At 36.5% G+C, this 23,153-nt stretch overlaps 1 long non-coding RNA gene across 1 annotated transcript in view; it reads right to left on the reverse strand.

Moving 5' to 3' along the window:
* The window catches only part of LOC111179568 (uncharacterized), a 205,834-nt gene extending 183,521 nt beyond the window's left edge, over positions 1–22,313 (reverse strand). Inside the window, exons 1-2 of the long non-coding RNA XR_016391017.1 lie at positions 21,918–22,313; positions 4,756–4,823 (exon numbers count right to left, since the gene is read on the reverse strand). This is a non-coding gene — a long non-coding RNA (uncharacterized LOC111179568). The remainder of the gene's footprint in view (positions 1–4,755; positions 4,824–21,917) is intronic.
* Positions 22,314–23,153: the final 840 nt, after the last annotated feature.

Genomic DNA, 23,153 nt, shown 5'->3' on the forward strand with positions numbered 1-23,153 from the left:
AATGTCTAAAAAGGCTCATGTGTGTGTCTGTGTGTGTGTTTGATGGGGGCGGGGTGATAAAAAAGAAGAAGAAAAAAAAGGACTAACAGATTCTTCTCTATTCACTGGAATCAAGTTACTAAGCCCAGCCTACATCCAAGCAGAGGGAAATTAAGTTCTACCTCCTAGAGAAGGGAGTATCTACATATGCTATTTGGAATTTTTCTCTAAAAATATTCTTTTTTTAAAAGTCAATTTTGGTCAATTTTCCATCAATAGTTTGGGTCTGTGTATTAATTTGGGTCTCCCAAAAAGCAGATGCAAAGATGGTATTAAACATGCAAGAGACTTAACTTTGAAAGACAACAAAGTGGGAGCAAGGGAAGGCAAGAGAGCCTTAGGATACCTGTGATGGAAAAATGGAAGGATGGAAGACTGGGTAGGAAGAATCTCAGACTGCAACACAGTTCTAAGAAGGTTTTGGCCCAGTCAATTGGGAATCCTTTGCAAAAATATTCCATTAAAGGAGTCCTATATCTCATAGAAAAGAACCTGGATTACAACCTCCACCATATGGACTCATGGCTTAGAAGGATCACTTAGGAATCATGGCCTTGGCATGAACTTGGGAATGGGTTCTAAAAGACAGCAGTACCTGCAGCCATCAATCAATTATGTTCCCTACAGCAGGAGGTCGAAGTAGTACATCTTCATGGCCACTGCAGTCAATAATTTTACACAGTCTTATTAAAACACCAGAAATTATTTTTGAAATAATATTACCTAATTCTTTCCCCATTCTAGCAGGTATCTTTTTACTTCTCTAAATATAGCTGCATATAATACAATAACCAACAATTTCTTAGAAACCATACTTTTGTTTTTCCATTTAAAAATACTGCTTTAATGATTTCTGGCACTTATAAGTAGTTAAGTATCTTAAACTAGATAACTCTCCTGACAATGACAATTATAAATTCTGACTAAAAGTAAACAACTATTTGAAGGCACTGTGGAGCAATCAATAGCAGGTAGAAACTGAAGGGGATATGACCCTTGAAAGAAAGGAAGCTAATAAAATAATATCTACATTTTTCTGATTTTTCTGGTAAGATTATTTCCTTCTCTGCATGGTACATGTGGAATAGAGCTTAATCAGAAAGCAGCCGTTTTGGGGGCTGAGGAATCAGAAGTTAGAGTTTGAGGCTGCTGGAGCACCTGGAAGTTGAAAGAGGAAGTCTCCAAAAAAGGGAAGCCACCGGGGATTGAGTGAGGGGGAAGGGTAGCTCCAAAATCTGTATAATACCTCTCCTCAAATGCTTGGCTGACTCCTGAACTGTGCATGTACAAAGTGATAGCCAAGAAACCTAGAAGAAAGCAACTGCTAAAAGACTAAAATAACTAAGCAGAAATTTCAGCAGTTTACAAGTGATGATGAGTCAGAGTTTGGAAAGTGAATCCCTAAAGGTAGAGGGTCTTGGTAAATACCTCAGACTTTCTAGAAACCCCAGAAGGGGCAGAACTTAAAAGTAAGGTCCATGCCTAAGGCTAGGAGAAAAACTGAAATAGATAAATTTGAACCAAGTCTAAAACCAAGCATCAATAAATTCTACCAGTAATTTAACCACCTCCTAGAACAATATTCAAAACACTCTTCAGAGGAAGGTAACATAATCAAGTTGTTAAACATATTATCCACAATGGTAACATACTATCAAAAAAATCACAAGCTAAGAGAGAACTTGGGAAAATACAACCCATAATCAAAAGAAAAAAGTCAACAGAAATGGACTCACTAACAACCCAGATATTGGGATTAACAGACAAATATTTTAATGTAGTTATGATATATGTTAAAGAATGTACTGGAAAAACAGGATATAATAAGTAAAAGCATGAAGAATTCCAGTAGATATAGGAAAACCAAAAATAAAAATCAAATGGAAATACTAGAACTGAAAAATATCTGAAATGATTAAAGAAAATCACTGAATGGAATGGCAGATTGGATAGTGTAGAAGAAAGGCTCAATGGCCTTGACGACAACTCAATAGAAATAATCTAAACTGAAGCACAGAGAGAAAAAAAGTATGAAAAAAATAGCAGATCATCAATAATGTGTATGTTCAAAATTAAACAATCTAGCATGCTTATAATTGGAGTCCCAGAGGGAAAGGAGAAACAGAAAAGTGCAGAAAAAATATCTGATAAAATATTGGACAAACTTTCCAAAATTGATTAAAACATAAGCCTATAGATCCAAGATGCACAGCAAACCCCAGGCAGAATACATAAACATAAAACCACAACTAGGCATATCACAGTCAAACTGCTTAAAACCAAAGATAAAGAAAAAAAAATTTTTAGTAGCCAGAGGGGGGTGGGATGGGGGAGTCTATCCAGGGTAACAATGATAAAAATGGTGATTGACTTCTCATTACAGATTACACAAGACAATAGAACCACATCTTTAAAATGATGAAGAAAAAAAATATCAGCCTAAAATTCTATTGTCAGTGAAAATATCCTTCAAAAATGAAGGTGAAATAGATATTTGCTGATAAATGAATAATGAGATAATACATTGTCAACAGACCTGCTGTACAAAAAATGCTACAAGGAATACTATATTAAAATTCAGTCCTACAGGAAGAATAAAAAGTAGTAGAATAGTAAATATATGGTAAATATAAAATGCTCTTTCTTACTTTTCTTAAATTCTCTAAAAGTCAATTGACCTTTTAACAAATGGTGCTGGGAAAAAATGTATATTCACAAGCAAAAGACTGAAGTTGGACACTTACCTTACACTACATATAAAAATTAGCTCAAAATGGCTCAAAGACTTAAACATAAGAGCTAAAACTATAATTCTTTTAGAAGAAAACACAGTGGAAACCTTCATGATATTGTATTTGACAACAATTTCTTTGGTATGATACAAAAGTACAGGTAACAAAAGTAAAAACAGATAAATTGGATTATATCAAAATTTAAAACATATGCACATGAAAGGCCACAATCAAGTGACTGAAAAGGCAATATATATGGAATCCAAGAAAATATTTGCAAATCATATATCTAATAAAGAGTTAATATTCAGAATATACAAAGAACTTTGACAACTTAACAACAAAAACCAAACATCCTGAATAAAAATGGGCAAAGTACTTGAATATACATTTTTTCAAAGAAGATATACAAATGGCCGATGGCCGATAAGCACATGAAAAGAGGCTCAACATCACTTATCATTAGGGACATACAAATCAAAACCACAATGAGATACCACATCATATCCACTAGGATAACTACTATGACAACAACAAACAAACAGAAACAGCAGTCCTAGAACGGAAATCCTCACACACACTACAACATGGATTAACCTTGAGAACATTATACTAAATGATATAAGCCAGTCACAAAATGACAAATACCATTATGATTCCACTTATATGAGGTGTTTAAAGCAATCAAATTCATAGAGACAGAAAGCAGAATGGTGGTGGCCAGGGACTTGAGGGAAAGGGATGGGAAAGTTGTTATTTAATAGGCATAGAGTTCCATTATTGCAAGATGAAAAGAGCTCTAGAGAATATCTGTACAACAATGCAAATGTACTTAACACTGATCTGTACATTTAAAAATGTACAGAATTTTCTGTTATTGTACCAAAATCTTTTAAAGTCGATCAACTGCTTAAAGCAAAAATAATCAACTGCTTAAAGCAAAAATAATATATTGTGGAGTTTATAATGTATAGATGTAAAATACAAGAGAAAATAGTACAAAGGATGGGAGGGAAGTAAATAGTATTACACCACTGTAAGGTTTTTACCTTGTGAGTGAAGTAGTATATTAATTTGAGGTAGGCTGTTACAACTTAAGTACAGGCATATTTTGGAGATATTACAGGTTCAGTTCCAGACCACCAGAAATAAGGAGACTACGGCAATAAAGCAAGTCACATGATTTTTTTTGTTTCCCAGGACATACAAAAGTTAGGTTTACAGTAAGTCCCCTACACACGAACAAGTTCCATTCTGAGAGTGCACTCGTAAGTCCTATTTGTTTGTAAGTCCAATAAAGTTAGCTGACTAACACAATCAACTCTATGGTACTCTACTGTAATAGGTTTATAATACTTTTCACAAAAATAATACATAAAAAATAAACACAAAAAATAAAGAAAATATTTATAATTTTACAGTCCAGTACCTTGAAAAGTACAGTACAGTAGTACAGTACAATAGCTAGCATACAAGGGCTGGCATCGAGTGAACAGGCAACAAGTTACTGACTGGAGGAGGGAGAGTAGGTGGGAGAGGGTAGAGCTGAAAAATCAGCAGCAACAGGAGATGGAGGGCAAGCTGCAATTTCACTCACGCCTGACAACAACGGAACGCACACTCACATCTTTGAAAGTTTGCAACTTGAAGGTTTGTATGTAGGGGACTTACTGTACACTATAGCATAGTCTATCAAGCGTGCAAGAGCACTGTGTATAAAAAAATGTACATACGTACCTTAATTTAAAAATACTTTATTGCTAAAAAATGCTAACCATCATCTGACAATGCAGGTTTGCCAAAAAACTTCAATTTGTAAAAAACACAGTATTTGTAAAGTACAATAAAACTAAGTGTGATAAAATGAGGTATGCCTGTACATGTTGATATACTGTAATCTCTAAAGCAGCCAATAAAATAACAACACAAGAAAGTATGACTGAGGATCGAGACAGGATGGTGGAGTAGAAGGACATGAGCTTACCTCTTCTGATGGAAATACTAGGGTCACAACTAAATGCTGAACAACCACCGATGAAGAAATGCTGGAACCTACCAAAAAAGATACAATACATTCAGGGTCAGAGAGGAGGCCACAGCAAGATGGTAGGAGGGGCATAATCGCGATAGAAGCAAATCCCAAGCATGCTGGGTGGGCAACCCACAAACTGGAAAATTATACCACAGAAGTTCTCCCAAAGGAGTGAAAGTTCTGAGCCCAACATAAGGCTTGGCAGCCTGAGGGTCTGGCAACTGAAGGAGGAGCCCCCAGAGAATCTGACTTGGAAGGCCAGTGGGGTTTAATCGTAGGAATTTCACAGGACTAAGGGAAACAGCAACTCAATGGTTGCAGGGCACACAAAGCGTCTCAAGTGCACCAGGACCCAGGGAAAAAAAGTAGTGACATCATAAGATACTTGGCCGGAAAAAACTGCTAGTAATGGAGGTCTCCTGCAGAGGCGGGGGGTGGGGGGCAGCTGGGGCTCACTGCATAGACAAGGACATGGGCAGTGGCAGTTCTGGGGAGTATCCACTGGCATGAGCCCTCTTGGAGGCCACAATTTTCTCACCAAGACCTGGCCCCATCCAACAGCCTGTAGGTGCCAGTGCTAAGATACTTCAAGGCAAACAATCAACAGGGCAGGAGCACAGCACCAACCATTAGCAGAAAAGCTGTGTAAAGTCTTCCTGAGTAAACAGCTGCCAGACAAATACACCCCCTGACACAGCCCTGTCCACCAGAGGACAAGTCCCAGCTCCACCCACCAGTGGGTAGGTAACAGTCCCTCCCACCAGAAAACCTGCACAAGTCTCTTAGACAATGTCATCCACCAGGGAGCCGACAGCAAAAGCAAGAGGAACTACGGCCCTGCAGCCTAAGGAACAGAAACCGCAATCACACAACGTTAGACAAAATGAGATGGCAGAGGAATATACCCAAGATGAAGGAACAAGATAAAACCACAGAAGAACAACTAAGTGAAGTTGAAATAGGCAATCTACCTGAAAAAGAATACAGAGTAATGATAGTAAAGGTGATCCAAGATCTTGGAAAAACAATGGAGGAACAGATTGAGAAGATACAAGAAATGATTATCAAAGACATAAAAGAACTAAAGAACAAACAAACTGAGATGAACAATAGAAAAACTGAAATAAATAATACACTAGAAGGAATCAATAGCAGAGTAACTGAGGCAAAAGAATGAATAAGTGAGCTAGAAGATACAGTGGTGGAAATCACTGCCACAGAACAGAATAAAGAAAAAAGAATGAAAAGAAATGAGGTCAGCCTAAGAGACTTCTGGAACAATATTAAACGCATCAATATTTGCATTATTGGTCCCAGAAGGAGAAAAGACAGAGAAAGGGACTGAGAATATATTTGAAGAAACAATAGCTGGCAACTTCCCTAACATGGGAAGAAAACATTCCCCAAAGTCCAGGAAGTGCAGAGAGTCCCAGGCAGGATAAACCCAAGAAAAAGCAAGCAAAGACACATAGAAATCAAATGACAAAAATTGGACAAAGAAATAATATTAAAAGCAGCAAGGGAAAAACAAGAAAACTCCTGTAAGGGTCTCAGCTGACTTTTCAGCAAAAAGTCTGCAAGCCAGCAGGGAGTGGAATGATATATTTAAAGTGATCAAAAGGGAAGAACCTACAACCAAGAATACTCTACACAGCGAGGCTCTCATTCAGATTCAATGGAGAAATCAAAAGCTTTACAGACAAGCACAAGTTAAAAGAATTTAGCACCACCAGACCAGCTTTACAACAAATGCTAAAGGAACTTCTCTAGATGGGAAACACAAGAAAAGAGAACAAAAGAGAAAGGGAGAAAGAAGACCTAGAAAAACGAACCCAAAACATTAAGAAAATGGCAATAGGAACATACATATTGATAATTACCTTAAATGTAAATGGATTAAATGCTCCAAGAGACAGACCAGCTGAATGGATACAAAAACAAGACCCATGTATATGCTATCTATTAGAGACCCACATCAGACCTTGTGACCCACAGAGACTGAAAGTGAGGGGATGGAAAAAGATATTCCATGCAAATGGAAATCAAAAGAAGGCTGGAGCAGCAATATTCATATCAGACAAAATAGACTTTAAAATAAAGACTGTTACAAGAGACAAGGAAGGACACTACATAATGATCAAGGGATCAATCCAAGAAGAAGATAAAACAATTGTAAATATATATGAACCCAATATAAGAACAACTCAATACATAAGGCAAATGCTAACAGCCGTTAAAGGGGAAATCGACAGTAACACAATATTAGTGGGGGACTTTAACACCCCATTTACACCAAAGGACAGATCATTCAGACAGAAAATTAATGAGGACACACAAGCCTTAAATGACAAATCAGACCAGACAGACTTCATTGATATTTAGTGGACATTCCAACCAAAAGCAGCAAAACACACTTTCCTCTAAAGTGCACATAGAACATTCTACAGGATAGATGACATCTTGAGTCAAAAATCAATCCTTGGTAAATTTGAGTAAATTGAAATCATATCAAGCATCTTTTCTGACCACAACGCTATGAGATTAGAAATCAACTACAGGCAAAAAACTGTTAAAAACACAAACACATGGAGGCTAAACAATGTGTTACTAAATAATCAATGGATCACTGACAAAATCAAAGAGGATATCAAAAAGCACCTAGAGATAAAGGACAAGGAAAACACGATGATCCAAAACCTACGGGACGTAGCAAAAGCAGTTCTAAGAGGGAAGTTCATAGCAATACAACCTTACCTCAAGAAACAAGAAAAATTGGAAGTAAACAACCTAGCCTCCTTACACCTAAAGCAACTAGAGAAAGAAGAACAAACAAAACCCAAAGTTAGTAGAAAGAAAGAAATCATAAAGATCAGAGCACAAATAAATGAAATAGAGATGAAGAAAACAATAGGAAAGATCTATGGAACCAAAAGCTGGTTCTTTGAAAAGATAAACAAAATTCATAAACCTTTAGCCAGACTCATCAAGAAAAAAAAAAGGAGAGGACTCTGGGGCCTTCCCTGGTGGCGCAGTGGTTGAGAGTCCGCCTGCCGATGCAGAGGACGCGGGTTCGTGCCCTGGTCCAGGAAGATCCCACATGCCGCGGAGCGGCTGGGCCCATGAGCCATGGCCAATGAGCCTGCACGTCCGGAGCCTGTGCTCCGCAACGGGAAAAGCCACAGCAGTGAGAGGCCCGTGTACCGGAAAAAAAAAAAAAAAAAAAGGAGAGGACTCAAATACTAGCAATCCCACTCCTGGGCATATATTGGAGAAAACCATAATTCGAAAAGACATGCACCCCAATATTCACTGCAGCACTATTTACAATAGCCAGAACATGGAAGCCAACTATACATCCATCAACAGAGGAATGGATAAAGAAGATGTGGTATGTATACACAATGGAATATTATTACTCAGCCATAAAAAAGAACAAAATAATGCCATTGCAGCAACATGGACTGACCTAGACATTGTCATTCTGAGTGAAGTAAGCCAAAGACAAATATCATAGGATATGGCTTATATGTGGAATTTTAAAAAAGGGTACAAGTGAACTTATCTACAAAACAGAAATAGTTCCAGATGTAGAAAACAAACTTATGGTTAAATTAGAAATGAAGAAGGAGAAGTTACAACAGGCACACAAAAATACACATAAGAGATTGCTACAAGCAACTATAAGAGATCTCATAAGAGATTGCTACAAGCAACTATATGCCAATAATATGGACAACCTAGAAGAAATGGACAAATTCTTGGAAAGGTACAACCTTCTAAGACTGAACCAGGAAGAAATAAAAAAAGCTGAACAGACCAACCACAAGTACTGAAATTGAAACTGTGATTAAAAATCTTCCAACAAACAAAAGCCCAGGACCAGATGGCTTCATAGGCAAAAATCTATCAAACATTTAGACAAGAGTTAACACCTTCCCTTCTGAAACTATCCCCAAAACTTGCAGAGGAAGGAACATTCCAAAGCTCATTCTACAAGGCCACAATGACCCTGATACCAAACCAGACAAAGATATCACACAAAAAAAGAATATTCCATGCCAATATCACTGATGAACAAAGACGCAAAAACCCTCAACAAAATACTAGCAAACCAAATCCAACAACACATTAAAAGGATCATACACCGTGATCAAGTGGGATTTTTCCCAGGGATGCAAGGATTTTTCAATATCCGCAAATCAATCATTGTGATACACCACATCAACAGACTGAAGAAGAAAAACCATATGATCATCTCAGTAGATGCAGAAAAACCTTCTGACAAAATTCAACACCAATTTATGAGAAAAACTCTCCAGAAAGTGGGCATAGAGGGAAGCTACCTCAAGATAGTAAAGGCCATATATGACAAATGCACAGCAAAAATCATTCTCAGTGGTGAAAAACTGAAAGCATTTCCTCTAAGATCACAAACAAGAGAAGGATGTCCACACTCACCACCATTATCAACATAGTTTCAGAAGTCCTAGCCATGGCAATCAGAGAAGAAAAAGAAATAAAGGAAATCCAAGTTGGAAAAGAAGTAAAACTGTCTCTGTTTGCAGATCACATGACACTATACGTAGAAATCCTAAAGACGCTACTGAAAAAACTACTAGAGCTCATCAATGAATTTGGTAATGTTGCAGGATACAAAATCAATACACAGAAATTTCTTGCACTCCTATACATTAACAATGAAAGATGAGAAAGAGAAATCAAGGAAACAACCCCATTTACCATCGCATCAAAAAGAATAAAATCCCGAGGAATAAACCTACCTAAAAAGGCAAAAGACCTGTACTCAGAAAACTATAAGATACTTACGAAAGAAATAAAAGGTGATACAAACAGATGGAGAGAGATATACCATATCCTTGGATTGGAAGAATCAGTATTGAGAGAATGATTGTACTACCCAAAACAATCTGCAGATTCAATGCAATCCCTATCAAATTACCAATGGCATTTTTCATAGAATTAGAACAAAAACATTTACAATTTGTATGGAAACACAAAAGACCCTGAATAGCCAAAGCAATTTTGAGAAAGAAGAACGGAGCTGGAGGAATCAGGCTCCCCGACTCCAGACTATACTGCAAAGTTACAGTCACCAAAACAGTAGGGTACTGGCACAAAAACAGAAATATAGATCAATGGAACAGGATAAGAAAGTCCAGAGGTAAACCCACAAACCTATGCCACCTAATCTATGACAAAGGAAGCAAGAATATACAATGGAGAAAAGACAGCCTCTTAAATAAGTGGTACTGGAAAAACTGAACACCTACATGTAAAAGAATGAAATTAGAACACTCCCTAACACCATACAGAAAAATAAACTCAAAATGGATTAAAGGTCTAAATATAAGGCCAGATACTATAAAACTTTTGGAGGAAAACATAGGTAGAACACTCTTTGACATTAATTGCAGCAAGATATATTTTTATCCACCTCCTAGAGTAATGGAAATTAAAACAAAATTAAACAAATGGGACCTAATTAAACTTAAAAGCTTTTGCATAGCAGAGGAAACCATAAATAAAATGAAAGGACAACCCTCAGAATGGGAGAAAATATTTGCAAACGAAGCAACCAACAAGGAATTAATCTCTGAAATACATAAACACCTCATGCAACTCAATATCAAAAAAAGAAACAACCCAATCAAAACATGGGCAGACGATCTAAATAGATATTTTTCCAAAGAAGACATACAGATGGCCAAAAATCAAATGAAAAGATGGTCAACATCACTAATTATTAGAGAAGTGCAAACCAAAACTGCAATGAGGTATCACCTCACACAGGTCAGAATGGCCACCTTCAAAAAATCTACAAACAATAAATGCTGGAGAGGGTGTGGAGGAAAGGGAACCCTCCTACACTGTTGGGAATGTAAACTGGTACAGCTACTATGGGGAACAGTATGGAGGTTACTTTAAAAAGTAAAAACAGAGCTACTATACGATCCAGCAATCCCACTCCTGGGCATATATTGGAGAAAACCATAATTCGAAAAGACATGCACCCCAATATTCACTGCAGCACTATTTACAATAGCCAGAACATGGAAGCCACCTATACATCCATCAACAGAGGAATGGATAAAGAAGATGTGGTATGTATACACAATGGAATATTATTACTCAGCCATAAAAAAGAACAAAATAATGCCATTGCAGCAACATGGATTGACCTAGACATTGTCATACTGAGTGAAGTAAGCCAAAGACAAATATCATAGGATATGGCTTATATGTGGAATTTTAAAAAAGGGTACAAGTGAACTTATCTACAAAACAGAAATAGTTACAGATGTAGAAAACAAACTTATGGTTACCAGGTAGAAACGGTGGGAGAGGGATAAACTGGAAGATTGGGAATGATATATACACACTATTATATATAAAACAGATAACTGATAAGGACCTACTATATAGCACAGGGAACTCTACTCAATACTCTGTAATGGCCTATATGGGAAAAGAATCTTAAAAACAGCAGATATATGTATAACAGATTGACTTTGCTGTACACCTGAAGCTAATATAACATTGTAAATCAACTATACTCCAATAAAAATTTTTTTTAAATTGCCGCTTTTAGAAAATATATTGACAAATATTAACAGTCCCACTGGAGAACTTTCTAGATATAAGGTTTTAATATGAAAATTTTCATTATAGATATGATGCCTCATTCTTCAGATAGTTCTAATTTTACCATATGTCACGATTATGTACAACAGAAATCCATACTAATATCTGTTCTATTAGTTATCTATATTACAGATGTTTTAAAAATGCTTCCAATGAGACCAAATATCAGTAGCACTTCTCCATGAGAAAAGGAAGATGATGGTACAAAACCAAGAAAATTTCTTATAATTGATTTGTTTTGTAGGGGGATTTTTCTTAATGAATTTTTACCCTCGTCTTCTAAATCAGGTCTCACTCTTTTCTCAAGTTGTTTCCAAGGGCTATATTTTTTCAATTTATAGACTTTACGGAAATAGAGGGTAAAAAGACAGATTATGTAAATTTCTTGTTTCTTTTGAAAATTATTTATATATCAAGCCAAGTCCATAGTAGCAAACAGATTTTTAAATGGAGTTATAGAGGAATAAAATGGAAAGTAAAGCATTTCCAGTATATACTTCTATGTAATTATACCCCTTCCCTTTTATAAACACTTGGTATAATGAAAAATGCTTGTGGACCATTTCTTGTTTTCCTTCACAAACATGTTATAATTTCTTATTTGGTTTTCATCTTGGTGCTAATTAAATAGATTACCTAATCTAAATGGGAAGTAAATTCTTTTTAACGGTTTTTTTTTTAGCTTGGAAAGCAAGATTTTGTATTTATAAGTCACATATAGTAATGCCATAAATTTGCTTCTGTCCTAAGATGAAATTCACCCTAAGAAAGTAGCTATAGTTAGCATGTCATTTATATTTATGATCTTTCAGGTAAACCTGATATTCCTAGGCATTTGACATTTTTAGCTGTGACACTTCAGTAACCTTCTGTCAGTAGCAGCAACATAACAGAATGAAAAGATTAAAAAAGAATGAAATTGGCATTAGTTTGTCTAATATGCTGATGAGAGTGATGTAATTGATGGATGATGAGGGAAAGTAACTGAGCAGTGATTCAGATACCCGAATCTCCTTCATGTGAGGATAAAAAAAAGAATGGCAAATATTCTATTATGCGGACTAATAGCTATAGTATACAGCCATCTCCCCCTAGTTAACAAGTTTTGTTTAGGCATCCACCCTTTAAAAAAGTGACAGAATCAAAAACTTGGGGATAAATCTTGATTTGTCTAAGCCTGTTCCTAGGTAATTCATAATTCCTTTTTCCTTGCCAGTGATCACATAGGAGGTGAGGATATAGCCCAGCCAATGAGTCATGAAGGCAAGTGTGCTGGAAAGTTTTGGAGAAAGATTTTGTTGTTTTTAAAAAGAAACACAGATGAAGAGATGGTGTTTTTTCTTTCGTCGAATGCTGTTTTGACTTGATTAGAATGAAACTGCAGTGGTCATCTTCTGACCATGAGGAAACCTGGTCTGAAGACAAGGGCTAACACTTTGAGGATACCAGAATGAAACAATGGAGAAGATGTGGATCCTGATGATGCCACTGAGGAGCTGAAATAACCAACCTCGGAGCTATCTTATCTTGAAACTTCTTACTTGAGAATACATTTTAGAAAATTTTGAGTAATTTTGAGGTTTAAAAATTTTTTTATTGCAGTTGAAATTACTCTGAAATGTGTACTTACTAGGTATCTAGTATTATGCTAAGTGCTATACCTGGATTATCTCATTTAATACAATAAACCTATGAGCTAGCTATTGTAATGCCCATTTAACAGAAAAGGAGATTTTGTCTCATATACTTAAATCACATTACCCACAGTCACATAGCTAATAAATGGCATAGTTGAGAATTCAAAACATTTTTACTTCAAAGTTAGACTCTTAGATACAGTATCTCTTGAGCTACTGACTCAATGTTTTTTATCAATATAATTCCACAAAAAATTATTGACAACATATTTTGGGGTATGTACTGTGCTAATCTCCTGAAATTTGTATTCAGATAAAAAGTTTTTTTGAGGAAGTATTATCTAAGATTGTACACGAGAATAAATATTAAGCCAACTCTACCAACAGACCTGGTAATAGTGTTTTCTATTTGGTAAGTAACAGCCTCACTAAATAAGTAATATGCTTTATTTATTTCTGTAGCTTTAGTTTTAGAGTGGCTTGGAAAGCAGGGCAGACTGCAAAGATCTGTGTTGTGGTTTGGAGAGGTATGAATCACTTCTGTCAGGTCTGCATCTGTTGGGATATATAGGAAGGTCACCTTTGACCAATGGGAATTCTCAAGAGAGTAGCAGCAATCACATGTTCCAAGTGACTTAATTCTAATTGCAATCATGATATCCTTAAGGGCCTACTCAGAAATCACCAATTACTAAAAGTAAACAAATGTTTTCTGAGTATTTTACTAAAGAACACAGAACTGTGCTAGATGTAGAAGACACAAGAGAAACATGAGTTATGAAATACTAGCTCTCTTCAAGCAGTATACACATTCTTGTTTGGGAGATGAGATTAACCCCCACAAAATAGAGAAAGATGCAAGGAAGTATCTATCATCAAACTTTTATTTATATGATAGTGAAAATATGTTCAGAAAACAGAAGGGATCTATAATCATTTGCCAAATGTATATCTATATACCACCTTGCAAATTTCAAAAAGACTTCATGTTTCCTCATGTGATATTCACAAAATTGTATAAAGGTAGAAAAGTCAAATAATATTTAATTAATAATGACAACTACCATTAATGCTAATCTCCAATGGATCAGACATTGTGTAAGGCACTTTTCACTCGCTTTTTCTCATTTTATCCTCATAAGAATCTCATTTGATAGGGACTACTGCCCCCATCTCCAGATGCTGAAACTGAATTAAATGAACTGACTTAAAATATACAACTAATAATTCACATAGTTTGTACTTAACACTAACAATGCAAATTGATGAGTTCTACTACTGAATTTTGCCAACACTGTGAAATCATGAATCTCCAAAACCTATACATATCTTGTCTATAAAGAAAAATTTTCCTTATTTTGTCTGAAATAGCCTGAAACAAAACTTCAGTAAGTCTAACCTTACTTTAAACATCACTTAGATCACTGTGAAGAAATTTTTAAAATGTAGGTCAGTCTGGAAGAGCCAGTGCTATATCCTCATCACACCAAATCTACAACAGCCTCCAAGGCAGTTAGGTTGGGACTAAATACATGGGGATTTTTCCAGCCTGTCTTACAGTTAGTTGTTGATGAGAAGATGCCAGACAAATATAGGTGTTCGTTACTGTAGCACAGCCTATCCTATCCTATTAAAGAGGCAATATTATGTTTTTAGAGTTATTATTTCAATAGATAATGTTAAAAAGGTCATTTGAATCACGCTGTTTGTATAACAAAAGTCAGGTACTCTGTTCTTACTGGGCTTCCAGATTTACTATTACTTAGATACTCTATATTCTGGACTCTCAGCCTCACAACCCCAGCTCAGTTAAGCCTAATCGACCCGTAATAACTAGGCCAGTGCACCAAATTCTTCTGAGAATGATTTGTATTTGAAAAGTATCTCATTAATTCATAAAATGATACCAGAATAGTCCTGATGCATGCTCACTATGTTTTATCCTCAAAAAAAAAATCTATTTAGAAAACCTAAATAAGATTAAAATAGGAACAAAGACTCAGAACAAAGAAAACTAAAGGCTTTTCTCATTAACTTCTAAGTTAGAGCAGTGATTCTCAAAAACAATACTTACATTGAATTCTTATATATATTATACATAAATTTTAATTGTGTTAAAATACATATAAACATAAATTTTACCACTATAACCATTTTTAAGTGTATGATTCAGTGGCATTAAGTACATTTACAATGTTGTGTGATCATCACCACTATTTCCAGAATGTTTTAATCATCACTCCAAACAGAAATTTTGTATCCATTAAGCACTAACTTCTCATATGCTCCCTCTACTCCACCTCTGGTAACCTCTAACCTACTTCCTGTCTTTGTGAATCATACAACTTTTGGAATCAATAAAATATAGGCCTTTCATATATGGTTTATTTCACTTAGCATAATACTTTCCAAGTCCATCCATCCTGCAGCATTTTTCAAAACTGCATTCCTTTGTATGGCATAATAATATTCCATTGTATGGATATACCACATTTGTTTAACCATTCATTTGTTGATGGACACTTGTGTTGTTTCCACCTTTTGATAACTGTGAATAACACTTTTATGAACATTGGTGTACGTGAATCTGTTTACGTTCCTGTTTGGTTACATACTTTGAAGTGGAATTTCTATGTTTAACTCTCTGAAGAACTGCCAAACTGTTTTCCACAACCACTGTACTATTTTACAGTTCCACCAGCAACATAAGAATGTTCCAATTTCTCTATATACTTGCCAACACTTTCTTTCTCCCTCTCTCTTGCACTTTCTTTCCTTTTCTTTTCAATAACAGCTATCCTACTGAGTGTGAAGAGGTATCTTATTGTAATTTTTTCATGGTATATCACTCTATTTTAGATATTATATATGTATTGATAGTTTCAAAGTTTTTAGAATACAGTTATTTCACATCTTATATTTATTCCCACTTATTTGATGTTTTTAGTGCTATTCCTAATTGTTTTCAAATTTTATTTTTCTTCTTGATGCTTGTATATAGAAATACAATTAATTTTTGAATATTAAACTTGTTTCAGTTGACTTTGCTATTACTTTTAACAGTTTATCTGTAGTGGTTTTTAAAATTTTTCTGTGAATAGAATTTTATTATTTGTGAATAAGAACAGTTTTTCCTTCAAGCCCTCTCCAGTTTATAGGCCTTTTATTTATTTTTTCTTACCTTATTGCACTGACCAATTCTTGTTCAATAAGAAATGAAAGTACTAATAGTGGGCATTCTTATTGTGTTCCCATTATTTAATATGTTTGTTCATGTGTTTTTATACATTTATCCTTATCAGATTAAAATAAGTCCACTGTACTCCTAGTTTGCTGCGAGTTTTTTCATCAATGGCTGTTGGATTTTATCAAATGCTTTACCAGACACTATTGAGAAGATAGTAACTTATTCTTTTTCCTATTAATGTAATAAATGTATTATATTTTTTCTGCTAATGTAATGAATTATAAAGGTTGATTTTTTTAAACTTTTTTATTGAAATATAGTTGAACTACAATGTTGTGTTAGTTTCAGGTGTACAGTAAAGTGATTCAGTTAGGAAACAAAAAAGACCTCAAATAGCCAAAGTAATCTTTTGAAAGAAGAATGGAGCTGGAAGAATCAGGCTCCTTGACTTCACACCATACTACAAAGCTACAGTCATCAAAACAGTATGGTACCAGCACAAGAACAGAAATATAGATCAATGGAACAGGATAGAAAGCCCAGAAATAAACTCATGCACCTGTGGTCAATTAATCTAGGACAATGATGGCAAGACTATACAATAGAGGAAAGACAGTCTCTTCAATAAATGGTACTGGGAAAACCGGACAGCTACATGTAAAAAAAAATGAATTTAGAACATTCTTTAACACTGGACGCAAAAGTAAACTCTAAATGGATTAAAGACCTTAATGTAAGATACTATAAAACTCTTAGAGGAAAACATAGGCAGAACACTCTTTGACATAAATTGCAGCAGTATCTTTTTCAATCCGTCTCCTAGAGTAATGGAAATAAAAACAAAAATAAACAAATGGGACCTAATTAAACTCAAAATCTTCTGCACAGCAAAGGAAACCATAAACAAAACAAAAAGACAACCCACAGAATGAGAGAAAATATTTGGAAACAAAGTAACTGACTAGGGAATAATCTCCAAAATTTACAAACAGCTCATGAAGCTCAATATCAAACAAGCAAACAAACAAACAACCCAATCAAAAATTAGGCAGAGGACCTAAATAGACATTTCTCCAGAGAAGACATATTGATGGCCAAGAGGCACATGAAAAGATACTCAACATCACTAATTATTAGAGAAATGCAAACCAAAACTGCAATAAGGTATCACTTCACACAGGTCAGAATGGCCATCTTCAAAAAATCTACAAACAATAAATGCTGGAGAGGGTGTGGAGGAAAGAGAACCCTCCTACACTCTTGGTGGGAATGTAAACTGGTACAGCTACTATGCGGAACAGTATGGAGGTTACTTTAAAAAGTAAAAACAGAGCTACCATATGACCCAGCAATCCCACTCCTGGGCACATAGCCAGAAAAAAACATGGTTCGAAAGGATACATGCACCCCAATGTTCATAGCAGCAAGACATGGAAGCAACCTAAATGTTTATTGACAGATGAGTAGATAAAGGAGGTGTGGTACATATGTAAGGGAATGTTACTCAGCCATTAAAAACAATGAAATAATGCCATTTGCAGCAACATGGATAGACGTGGAGATTATCATACTAAGTGAAGTCAGAGAGAGAAAGAGAAATATATGATACTGCTTATATGCAGAATCTAAAAAAAAATGATATAAATGAACTTCTTTCAAAACAGAAACAGGGTCACAGAGTTAGGGAAGGAACTTATGGTTACCAGCAGGGAAGGGTGTGGGGAGGGACAGATTGGGAATTTGGGATTGACGTGTACACAGTGCTATATTTAAAATACATAACCAACAAGGACCTACTGTATAGTACAGTACTGGCTCAATACTCTGTAATAACCTAAATAGGACACGAATTTGAAAAATAATAGATACATGTATATGTATAACTGAATCACTTTGTTATACACCTGAAACATTGTTAATCAACTATACTCCAATATAAAATAAATTTTAAAAAAATTCAGATTCATGTGCTTCACCTTGGACCAGCCAAACAGGATTTCATACATAGAGTCCAGCAACCTGCTTATTAAATAAACACCTCATGTTAATCTTAGCCACACTGTTTTGAGAACTACTGCAACTATCAAGTTTCATCTAATTCTGTATATTCTATCTTTTCAGTGTTTCTCAACCACTTCTCTCCTTTCCTATAGCTTCTACCCTAGTTTAAGCCTGCTTCATTTCTTAGCTGGACATCTGTAATAGGATTTCCTTGCCTCTAGGATATTTTCCACTCTAATTCATCCTGCACACAGGGGCCTTTTTAATCTTACTAAATCACAGCTCCACTCATTTAATGTGACAAGAACTTATCGAGAGCATACTATACCAGGTGCTCTAGGGCAGAAGGTTCTAAGTGCCGTTGATAATCAGAATCATTAAGTGGGAGAAACCTTTTAAAAACAGAGATTCTCTAGCATTCCTCCAGGCCTACTAAATTAGAATCTATAGAGCCAGAGTTGAGAAAAGTTTATTGTTAAAAAGTTCCCCAGGTGACTCTGATACTTTTGAGCAACACTAGACTGGAGCATATAAAGATTAAAACATTCTTCTATATTTCAGATTGTACTGGGGGAGTTGTGAACATATGCAAATAACTAACATACAACACATTGGTTAATGTGTACCAAGTGCTACAAGAAAGAGTAATTCTAATTGCATTAAACACTTTTAGTAACACGCCAACCTGGAAGAAATCTTTTCCTCCTCTAATTTCCCACAGTACTTTATAATTCTCTTACAGTCTCATTTTTATCTTGCACTATAATTATTTTTGTATATGTCTCCTGTCCTTTACACTTGCATTTGAGATCAGAACCTTGGCCTTATCAGAGCACAGAATCTGACAAAGAATTTTTTTTCAGAGTTCTAATTTATTTACAGGATAAAGCTGTATCCCCCAAAATACTAAACTATGCATGGTTATGCATTTAATAAATTATGTCAAAAATTGGATGTCCTTGTAACTCTTGGATATATGTGGCTAAATTTATGGATTTTAATCTCAGCAAGGCACTTAGTACAGTTCCTTCAATAAAGCAGGTACTCAATAAAAAAGTTATGTGTGAACCAATGGGATCTGGGGAAAATGTCTTTGGATATGCAAAAACATACTTAGTATGTCCAGTATCTACTTAAGAGGAGGTTATAGATTCCAAATGAAATAATATGCTGGTGGTTTTTGCAAACCAGATCCCTATGAGCCAAAACCAATCAGCTTGTTTTTCTTTGTTTGTTTGGATGACCCGGTATTTTGTTGGTGTGCTGGGATGTGTGTGTGTGTGCGTTGTGTTTTTTGTTTTTTGACAAATTTTAATTTGAATGTCTTTGGGCAAATATTCTCTGACTTACCACAGGCTCTCCCACTCCCTATTACCTTATGCTAATCTGATGTACACAATTATGTTATCTATAGGTCTAAAGATGAGAGGTCTAATGATGACAGACAACTGCTCCCAATCATTTCTTCTTTTTGAGTGTTGGTTATTGTTACGGACTGAATTGTTTCCCCCCCCCACAAATTCATATGCTGAGTCCTAATCCCCAGTACTTCAGAATGCAACCATATTTGGAGATAAGGTCTTTAAAGAGGTAACTAAATTAAAATGAGGTCTTTAGGATGGGCCCTAATCCAATATGTCTGATATCCTTATAAGAAGAAATATGGACACAGATGTGTATGTCCATGAAGTAAAGACCATGTGAAGACAGAGGCAAAACTACATGCCAAAGAGAGAGGTTTCAGAATGAAATCAACCCTGCTGACACCTTGATATTGGACTTTCTAGCCTCTAGAATTGTGAGAAAATTAATTGCTGCTGTTTATTCCCTCAGTCTGTGGTATTCTGTTACAGCAAACCCAGAAAACTAACACAGCTACCAACTATATTTAATACTAATCTTAACTTAGGCATTTTTACATCAGAATTATGTTTACCATGTTCAAGTCATTCTGCCAGGTACAGTGGTGAATACAACTCTAAGTAGCTTAGAATCTAGCAGATGTGGCAAACTATATGTAAGATACATTCATCAACATAAATGATAAAAACTTTACCAGTCCTAAAGAACAAAAAAGCCAAATAAAGAGTATATTTATAATTCTATAGGTGTTCTGGAGGGAGAGAGTTAACTATGGGTTACAGCTCAAAAAAATTCAAAATGTGACCTGGGTCGTGAGAGATTAGTAAGATTCAACCAAGCAGAGGGGAGAGGACATTTAGGTGAGAGGAATGGACAGTACAAAGTCAAATGCTACTAGAGAACATTGTTTTTCCCAAGTAAATCTACCTTAGATTCAGGTCTCCTTTCTTGGCTTTCTAAACTCTATAACCACTATATATTTCTTAATTAATGTCCTAAATCCTTACAAAATTTAGGCATTTTCCCCCTGCAGATAAATAACAGTATAACTGACTTTGTTCAGTATAATACTGACATGCAAAGGATGGTCTGGTTCATCTCTAAAGCCTCTTGGGCTTCTGCTGAGAGTTGGTTTTATTTTCAAATGGTCTATGAGGGCAATAAGCATCTCACAGAACATTCTCTTTTGAAATCTGGCCATTTTTTGATCTCTTGCTTGTCAAACCTCATCACAGTAGATGGCTCCACAGTGCATGTGGCCTGTGTTTTCTTAAGTGCCTCTTCTTCTGAAGAATGTGTTACTCTGCTCATTAATGTTTCATACCTAAGTATTCTAATATATTTAATTTTTTATTTAATGAAATTTCTAACCTTCAGGCTAAGTTATTTGGAATGTTTCATCCAAGCTGCTGGAAAAGTGCTCAATAGCAAGGAGTTTTAAAGATGGAATTTTAAGAAAGGGGTTGGCAGGAACCTAAACACATATAGATCTAAGCTTTCACAAATGCTTCCCTGTCTTAAGTGTAGAGGAAGAAATTCTTCTTGATAAGCAGGTAAGTTCTGCTGAATTTTTCTTTTAGATTTTGGAGACAAGAATTTAACGACTTTTGTTTTGTTGAAAGATGTGTTTCAAAGCTGTAAGTTTTTTTAAAAAGTATTATTTGTCTGTAGAAAGCCTTACTTCTCCTCCATCATTTCAACAATGCTTACGTTCTTCCATAAATGAGAGACTTATGTGAGACCATTATCGCCAAAAGAGATACACGTTGAACCAAAGGAGCCATGCATAGCACCTGGTTTCAATTATTTTAGATTCAAGTGATGAGCTAAGAAAAGAGGAGCCTCAGCTTAATTAGTTTGATTCCTGAAATGGTCTGGATTCAAAGCACCTGCCCATCTTACCATCTAACTTCAGACTTAACGGGAGATTAAGAACTTAAATTAGAGAAGCTTTTAGACTGTTACATAAAATTTTTAAATTAAGCTCTTTAATACCCGGTTTAGATGAAATTTGACGGATGAAATTTGACGGTCAGAAATAACTAGAATTTTAAATTTAACCGTAACTCAAGTTGCACCCAATATTTAAAGACTACAAACTGTGTACGATACAGTAAAAATTCACACGGTAAACCATTACTAAATGTTTAGAAATCCAAATTTTCACCTTTTCCTTTTTTTAGTACCCGCTCCCCGGGTGACAAAGTGGACTCAAGTTTCCGTTACCCCTTACCCAACAAGGGGTGATGGTACTACACGCTTACCTTGGGGAAACAACTTGCACTTTATAAATGGACAGGAAAATCGTTTGGTGAGAGAGAAGGCTAAAGGAAACGAAGGCCGGTGGCGTGACCGTAGCACAGGCCCGCGGTTACTCTTGAGGAGACGACCTCAGCCCCAAACCACCTTGACCACCTAACAGGACCGCTTTTCCCGCGGCGTCTCGCCTTCCGGCTGTAAGTCACCACAGCCCGCCCACCGGAAGCCATCGTCATGGCAGCGCAGTTTGGTCCCACCCCATCACTTCGCCCCGCCCACCGCCTTGTACGCTTGCGGCCAGCCGGGCTTCGATTGGTCCATCTGTCCTTCACTCTGGGAGACGTTCCGGGCTGCGAGGCTCTGGAACTCTTACTTGAATTTGTGGCGCGGAGAGTTCGTGAGGTAAGGAAGGCAGCTGTGTGTCTTGCTGGAGCCAACAAACTGGGTGGTGAGCGACCCTGAGGGGAGAAGGACGAAAAGGGCGGCCGAGGTGCAGGGACGCTGAGTCAAACAAGCCGCCTCGAGATGAGGGGCTTCAGCCGGGCTTCTTCCCTCCCTGAGGCAGCCCCTCTGTTCACTTCCTCGCAGCCTCTAGGTTCTTCTCTCACGTCGTTTTCCTCGCGTCTCAGAGACAACGCGCCCGCCCCTATTCTGTCGCCCCTGGAGGGAGGCTCCTCCTGACGCTCCCTTTTCCTCTTCTTTCGCCAACGGTGTCTCTCAGTTCCTTCCCTCCCCAGTAGCGACCCTCCGACCCTGCCGTGCTAACACCTCCCCCAAGCGTACTTGACTCCCCCAGACTTCTTTCGTAATTATATCCGGCTCTCCATCACCAACACTGTCAGAAACTTTCTACCTGCCCTTGACAGTGTGGAAAAGACTCCTGAGCAACCTGGGGACCGCCCCACATCTCACAAACTGAGTCCAGAACGTTCCTTATCAAGGAATAGGATGCTGCTGTCCACTTCTTCCCAACTGGGACGCTTTTCCAGCGGAAAGCGGCAAGTGCAAGCGCTGTATAAAGCGCTACAGAAATGTAAGGTCTTGTCCCAGTTGCTGACTCTGAATGATTGGATTCCTGTCGAAAATAGGATTATTTTGTTCTTGGTCGGACCCTGTTAACACATACGTTTCGTTTTGGCGTTATGAATACTTTCCAGACCTTAAAACAGAACAAAGCCAATAGGTCTGTTGGGGTACAGTGAAACTGAGGCTTCATCGGTAACATAAAAAACAAACAAGCA

Source organism: Delphinapterus leucas, chromosome 20 (assembly GCF_059928025.1).
Source record: "Delphinapterus leucas isolate spDelLeu-1000000601 "Yukka" chromosome 20, BTC_Dleu_Yukka2, whole genome shotgun sequence".
In the NCBI taxonomy this organism is placed as follows: domain Eukaryota; kingdom Metazoa; phylum Chordata; class Mammalia; order Artiodactyla; family Monodontidae; genus Delphinapterus; species Delphinapterus leucas.